This window comes from Mesoplodon mirus, assembly GCF_964341445.2.
Source record: "Mesoplodon mirus genome assembly, chromosome: 3".
In the NCBI taxonomy this organism is placed as follows: domain Eukaryota; kingdom Metazoa; phylum Chordata; class Mammalia; order Artiodactyla; family Ziphiidae; genus Mesoplodon; species Mesoplodon mirus.
In genome coordinates, this window is record NC_138978.1 from 138,422,987 (window position 1) to 138,429,821 (window position 6,835).

Below are 6,835 nucleotides of genomic sequence, written 5' to 3' on the forward strand. Positions count from 1 at the left end.
GACCAAGGTTTGAGCAGGTACAGGAGACAATCCAGGCATGAACAACACCAAGAAAAGGTAGACAGGAAGTAACATGGTGTGTAGGAAATCACGAGACCAGTCTGATGGGAAGAGACATAAACAAGACTGAAACTCACTTTCTAAACCTCCATCTCCAATTGGACAATTCGCAAGACACAGGTGCACCAAAGTGGCCAATTTATTCAATCCCTTTAATATGGAGGAAGAGTTTAAAATTTTACTGGTTTAATTTGCCCCAAAAGCAACTATCAAATGTTGGCAGGACACAATGAAGGCTTACCTTTGTTAACATAGTTAAGCCTCTCTCTCTCACAACTAGCCCACTTAGCTCCACGTTCCTTAGCGCACCCGATGCACTTACACAGCGTTTAAGAGCTTTACACAATTGGAAGGTCACATCTTTATTTCTTTTCGCAGGAACACGACTTCTGTAAACTTTATTTCTGCCAGAAGCTAAAGCAAAATTATTGTAAAATAAGTGATTTAAAACACACATTTTATCATCATTAAAAAGCATTAAAAAAAAGCATCTGCTCTGTGCTAAGGATTAGAAACGACTCCTGCCCTTAAAGCCTTCATTAAGGAGGGACATGTGTAAACTGAAAATTTCAATCACATGAGATAAAGAAACATAACCTTTATGCACAGAGGCTCCTTTGGAGGCAGAATGTTATATCCAAGTGATGGCTTCATGATAACCCTGAAGCAGAATCTAGAAAGATGAGGCTATGCAGAGTTGGAGTAGGAGGTGCATTAACTGCAGAGGGAACATCTGTGAAAAGACACTCAAGCCTGACTCCTGCTGGGCACTGTAAATACTGCAGGTGGGGATGACTAAAGGCCAGGGGTCCAAGTGTGAGAAGAGACAGAAATGAAAGAGATGTTGGCCCAAGCAAGCCTGGGAGAAAGCATGGCTTGTATCCCACAGGTGGTGAGACCTGGGGCTACCACTGGCTGAGTAAGGGTGCCTCCACTGATTAGAAAAAGGCTCCCTGCTGCTGAAGGACCGACTAGATAAAGGGAGTGATCACAAAAAGCTCCCCTTCCTCAGGGCAAAGAGCCCTATGAGGCTTGGCCGCACACAGTTCAGACTACACGCCTCCGTGCAGAGCACACGCTGGGCGGCTACTATGCAGTAACTCTGTGTGGGCAAGCCATTAGCAGCATTATTTTAAGCACATCTTTTTATGTTAGAAGATCACTTAACCCGAGCAGGCGGATGAACTTAGAGGAACTGAATCCAGGGGCCGTGAACCACCCAGGAGTTTCTGCCATAGTCTGGGCCAAATGTAATATGGATGAAGAAGCAAATTTAGGAGGAGGCCAAAATTTACAAGACAGACCCACTGGATGCAAGACATAAAGAAAGTTCAGTGAAGGAACTCTGAAGAGAATGGGCTCTACAATAAATTTTTCTTATATTCAATGTAAAATATTAGGCAAAATTAAGTACAGTGGCCTTTAAGGTCCCTTCCAGCTCTAATTTCTTTTGATTTCTAACTTATTACTCTGGTTAAGTAAAGTCCCTTCAGAGGTACAGAACAGTTCTTATACCTGAATGGGATGCAAAGAATAATCTGACTTCTCTTCACCAGGGGATGAGTTGAACTATCCTTGCAGAAGAGATAACAGATGGTGTGAACCCCAGATCCTGGAAAAGGTCCAGGCACACGATGAGTATTCAGCTTTTTGAAAACAAATGAACAATCATTTCCTCTCCTACATCTTCACACCCTTTCTCTGCTGGTTACTTTCTCACAGCTTATAAACATCCTCAAATATACCCACTTAAAAATCTCTCAGACCTATGATTCTTTGGATCTTCTTGTGGGTAACCTAAGTCTCTACCATGCCTTCAAACACCTGTCCTCCCATAAAGCCCAGATCTGTACCTTGGGTCCAGACCCGTCTACCAGGCCCCTTTAAAGCACTGAAGATCAAGTAAGATCCTCTCGCCACCCCCAAACCCTTTCTACTGTGCTCTGTATCTCTCAAAAAGATGCAGCTGTAAACTGTCACCCACGCTTGCTGCCCTCCCTTTTCTAACTGGTCACCAGGCCCCACCCATTCTCTCTCAGATCTGCAAAATCCAGTCCCACCTTTTATAACTTAAGTGGGAACCTTAGATTACAATTCACCCTGCACCCAATCGAGTGCCTTGCACATGGATGTCCGAGTGAGTCTCTAAACCACAAGTCCATTTCACTGTTCTTTAGGGTTTCCCACAGCCTTCAGGATAAACATCTAAACTTCTGACAGGACAAACAAGGCCCCCTTCTCTTGGGCCCCACTAAGTTTCCAGTATCAACTCTCATTTCTTTCCCAAACCCTGAGTTCCAGTCCTATACCTTAGTTTTGCCATATTTTCTTATATTTCTCAAACTTTGACACACACTGCTCCCTCCTGCCACCCCAGGAGCTTCTACATATCCTTAGAAAGGATGGCACCTCCTCCAAGAAGCCTACCCTGAACTTTCCCTTCCAAGATTCTGTGCTCTGCAACGGGGAAAGGTGGGAGGGGGAAGGATACATTAGGAGTTTGGGATTAGCATATACACACGACTCTATATAAAACAGATAATCCACAAGGACCTACTGCATAGCACAGGGAACTCTACTCCATATCCTGTAACAAACTGTACGGGAAAAGAATCTGAAAAAGAATGGATACATGAATAACTAAACCACTTTGCTGTACACCTGAAACTAACACAATATTGTACATCAAATAACCTCAATATAAAATAATAATTAAATTAAAAAAAAAGATTCTATGCTCTGTAGCACCAGAACTCACTTCTTCCAGAGCACTGACTACTGTGCTTGTGTTTACCTGCCGCCCAGTAGAAGGGGAGATTACCTAGGGCAGAAGCATCGTCTCCAGCAGCCCTTGGTTCTGACAACTCATTCAAGTGCCAGGCTACTTGACACACATAACCTGCTTAATTAATTCTAAGAACCCACAGAAAGAGTGGTTTTTAATGTCATCTTACAAGTGTGGGGATTGCAGTTCAAAAGTAACCTGCCCAGGCCACAGACAGCATAAGCCCTGGAATTCAAACGCTAAACTGCCTTCACACCAGTGCTCTTTCCACTATATGATATGACTATTGAAAAAAAATTTTTTTTTCCTGAACCCTGTTTGAATGGAAAGGAAATGAAGCTGGGATATATCCATTTCCTAATCGCTTTGGTGTGTACCAGGCAAAGTCATTCAACAGAGCAGGTAACATCTGTGCAACAATTAACGATGCTGCAAACTGTGCTAAGTGTTCTACTTTGTAGAGTCTAGAAGCATTAACACAGTGCATCCTTGTAACCACCACAGAGACTGGGACCTGTTAAGCCCACGCTACAGATGAGAACACTGAGACCTAGAAGCCTTAAGGCACTCGGCCGGGGTCACCGAGCCGGCAGGAGTCCTAGGCCGCACGCCCCGTCTAGTGCACGCACACCCGGGCACTGGGCACTGGTTCTAGTGCCCACCCTCCACCTTGCACCATTGAAAACCCTGCTTCTCAGCGCCAACACGAGAGGCCCTGGAAGCGGGAAGTACAAACCTGTCTCGACAAGCCGTGCCTGGAAGAAGCTCTGGATACAGATCAGGGGCAGCGGGTGCTCAGGAGCGGCGCCCAGTGCACCCCGCGCAGGCGGTCGGCCTTAAGTCCAGCGGGGCGTCCCGCAGGGAAGCGCGCATGGAGGGCAGAGGCACCAAGTCCTGCAGCGCGCACAGGTCCTCAGAGCGCAGAAAGAAGTCGGCCGCGCTGTCCCGGCGCAGCTTCACCGAGTGATCATGGCCCGAGCACAGCCTCGGGGACGCTGGCTGCGGACACGATGGCCACACCCGCCTGGGGCCCCGGCCCCTCGGGCGCCCACCGCCTGGCGGCTGCGGCTGGACCGGCATCGCAGCCGGAAGACATAGGGCCACTGGCCCCAGCTACGCCAACCCCCCCATCCCGCGCTCCGGAGACCCCGCGGGGCCTGGTGCTGGCGCAGGCATCTATGCCCTCCACGCCGCGGGGCTGGGGTTTACGTCAGCGGGCGGGACCGTTGGGGCGGGGCTCGAGGACGTCAGCACGCTCGCCGTGCGTCCGCACGCAGCCCTGTCTCCCATGGTGACGCGGCCTGAAGAGTAGGGGCTTGAGCTCTGAGACTAAGGCAGCGTGAAATGTACGAGGTGTGGGGACTTTGGGGTTTCCAAAAAGCGTTTGCTGACTCATCCAAACAAAACTGAGACCTGGTTATATCAACGCATTTTAAAAGTAAACTCCCGTAAATGTCTGTGCTCCCCCCACCCAGGAGAGAGCGTGCACTCCGTGAGGGACACACGAAAGGCTGAGTGAACGTCTGCCTGTGGTCCTTTACCTGGTGCACAGGTGTGTGAATTTATGTGGAGAGCTCTTAATTTCTGTAGTTTCTGCTAACTTGACACGGTAGTTGGCAAACAGTGACGTGTTCAGTGTATTCAGGACATGATCGTGGTTACTAATAATCACTTTGTTTTGCACTGACACCTCCACAGAGAATTTACTACTGAATATCCACTTTCCAGAAGAGAAACTGAGGCGTAGGAAGTGAAGTGACTGAGTAAGAGTAAGGACTCAGACAACTGGTGTTAGTAAATGAACCCTGCAAGGAGGCCGTTAGCCTGCGGTGGCTCTAGTGATGCGGCCGCCTACGTAAACCAACAAAAATCTAAGCCTGTCAACGCCTCAGGGTGGCGAACACTGCTGAGGACAACGAGTCACAAACCACCAACTAGGCTTTAAAGTTATAGCAAGTCAGTCATTTCCTTGCTTTGCTTCTGCCCTTTTTAAAATAAACATCTCTGCAGCTCCTGTGGCTGGAGTGCTCCTCACCGCTTCCGCTTTGGTGGTGCCTGAATTGAATCTATTTTTGCTCACGTAAAGTCTTATTTTCAATATGCCTCAGTTTGTCTTTTAACATTGGTCGTAGAAGTTGGATTTGTGTCCAGTTTCTAGAACAGTGGTCGTCCTCTGGTCAGGCCTTAGGCGTTATGCATACAATGTTCCTCTTCTACCACCACCTTCTGGATGCCTCCACCCACTACCAGCTCCCGCATATCAGATCCCCTAGATGTGGTCAGCAATGGCTTTCACATGCAGCATGCTCACATTATAATATCGCAGACACTCCTCCGTCCTCCAGCCAGCGTGTGAAGTGAAACATTACCATTCCTGTTGAAGAGTGAGCCTGCTGTGACCACTTTCCCAAACACAGCCACTCCCCAGCTGACCCTGGGTAACCACTCTTCTGAACTTGGTCTCCATCACTGCATGGATGTCTTTCTATTTAGGCTACATTTTTAAGTATTCTTCAACCTCATATAGTATTCTACTATGTTTTCTCTTCTTACTTGCTTTTTTTAGTGTTATCTTTGCTAGGTTCATCCATGCTGACACGTAAAGATCTGTCTACTTCATGTACTTTCCTCACTATGTAGGATTCCCATGTAGGGAAGTACAATAATTTATATGTGCATTTTCCTGTTGATGGACATTTAAATTGTTTCCAATTTTCAATATGATTTCTGTTTTAAAAAGTTTTTATATACTTTCTAAAGGTCACTTTACATTTACTGTTATTACAAAATATTGGCTATATTCCCTGTGTTGTACAATACATCTTTGAGCCTATCGTACACCCAGTAGTTTACATCTCTCACTTCCCCACCCCGTATTGCCCCCTCCTCCCCCTCCTCACTGGAAACCGTTAGTTTGTTCTCTATATCTGTGTCTCCCCTTCTTTTTGTTATATTCGGTAGATTGCTGTATTTTTTAGATTCCATATATAGGTGATATCCTACAGTGTTTGATTTTGTTTGACTTATTTCACTTACCACAATGTCCTCCAAGTCCATCTATGTTGCCGCAAATGGCAACATTTCTTTCTTTTTTAAGGCTGAGTAGTATGCCATTGGTTATATGTACCGCATCTTCTTTATCCATTCATCAGTTGATGACACTTAGGTTGCTTCCATATCTTGGTAATTGTAAATATTGATGCTCCGAACATTGGGGTGCACGTATCTTTTCAAATACATGTCTTTGAAAACACGTGTTTTTGTTCTTTTTGGACTTATACCCAGGAGTGGAGTTGCAAGGTCATATGGTAGTTCTATTTTTAGTTTTTGAGAACCCTCCATACTGTTGTCCACAGTGGCTGCACCAGTTTACATTCCTACCAACAGTGTACCAGGGTTCCGTTTTCTCTAAAAATTGTAAATTTTCTTCCTAGGGGTAATTGAGATGATAGTTGAATAATAACATAAGATCAGGCAAAGTCTAAAGAAATTTTAGAAAAGCTGGATAGAGTAGAAAAACTTCTGTTCACTGGCGTTTGAATGTTAGAGAGACACAAGACATGTGGGCCAAGTTGTGGAGAGAAGGGAAACACAGACGCAAGCTTGACACTTGGTGCAGCTTTTCTCCTTGGGGCATTTGCTGATTCAAATGTTACAGCCTAGGAGCTGAAAAGCCAAAGAGTTCAAAAGACTCTAACGACAGAAGCCAAACGGCAAGAACCGTTTTACATTGATAAACAGCATTTTAACTATGGAGAAGCAGAAAATGAAAAGAAAGAACTTTGCATTACATTTCATAAAAGTTTAGAGAGATCTTTGTGGTATATTAGTGAACTTATTTGTGGAAATTTAGCCATGTACATTGTGTTGGAGAGGCACCAAGAGTTCAAGAATTCTCACAATTTGAGTACACGGTTGCCTTAAATATAGGCATGGTAGCATGCATTTACATAACAATGATTTGGAGGATGTTGTGTTAGTCAGCTCTTG

The 6,835-nt window shown here is 45.5% G+C and overlaps 1 long non-coding RNA gene across 1 annotated transcript; it reads right to left on the reverse strand.

Moving 5' to 3' along the window:
* Positions 1-441: 441 nt before the first annotated feature.
* Positions 442-3,601, reverse strand: LOC309799731. Its single transcript, XR_014293329.1, has 3 exons — positions 3,582-3,601; positions 1,576-1,672; positions 442-474 (listed from the first exon to the last, which is right to left on the reverse strand). It is a non-coding gene; the product is annotated as an uncharacterized lncRNA (long non-coding RNA).
* Between the last annotated feature and the right edge of the window lie 3,234 nt (positions 3,602-6,835).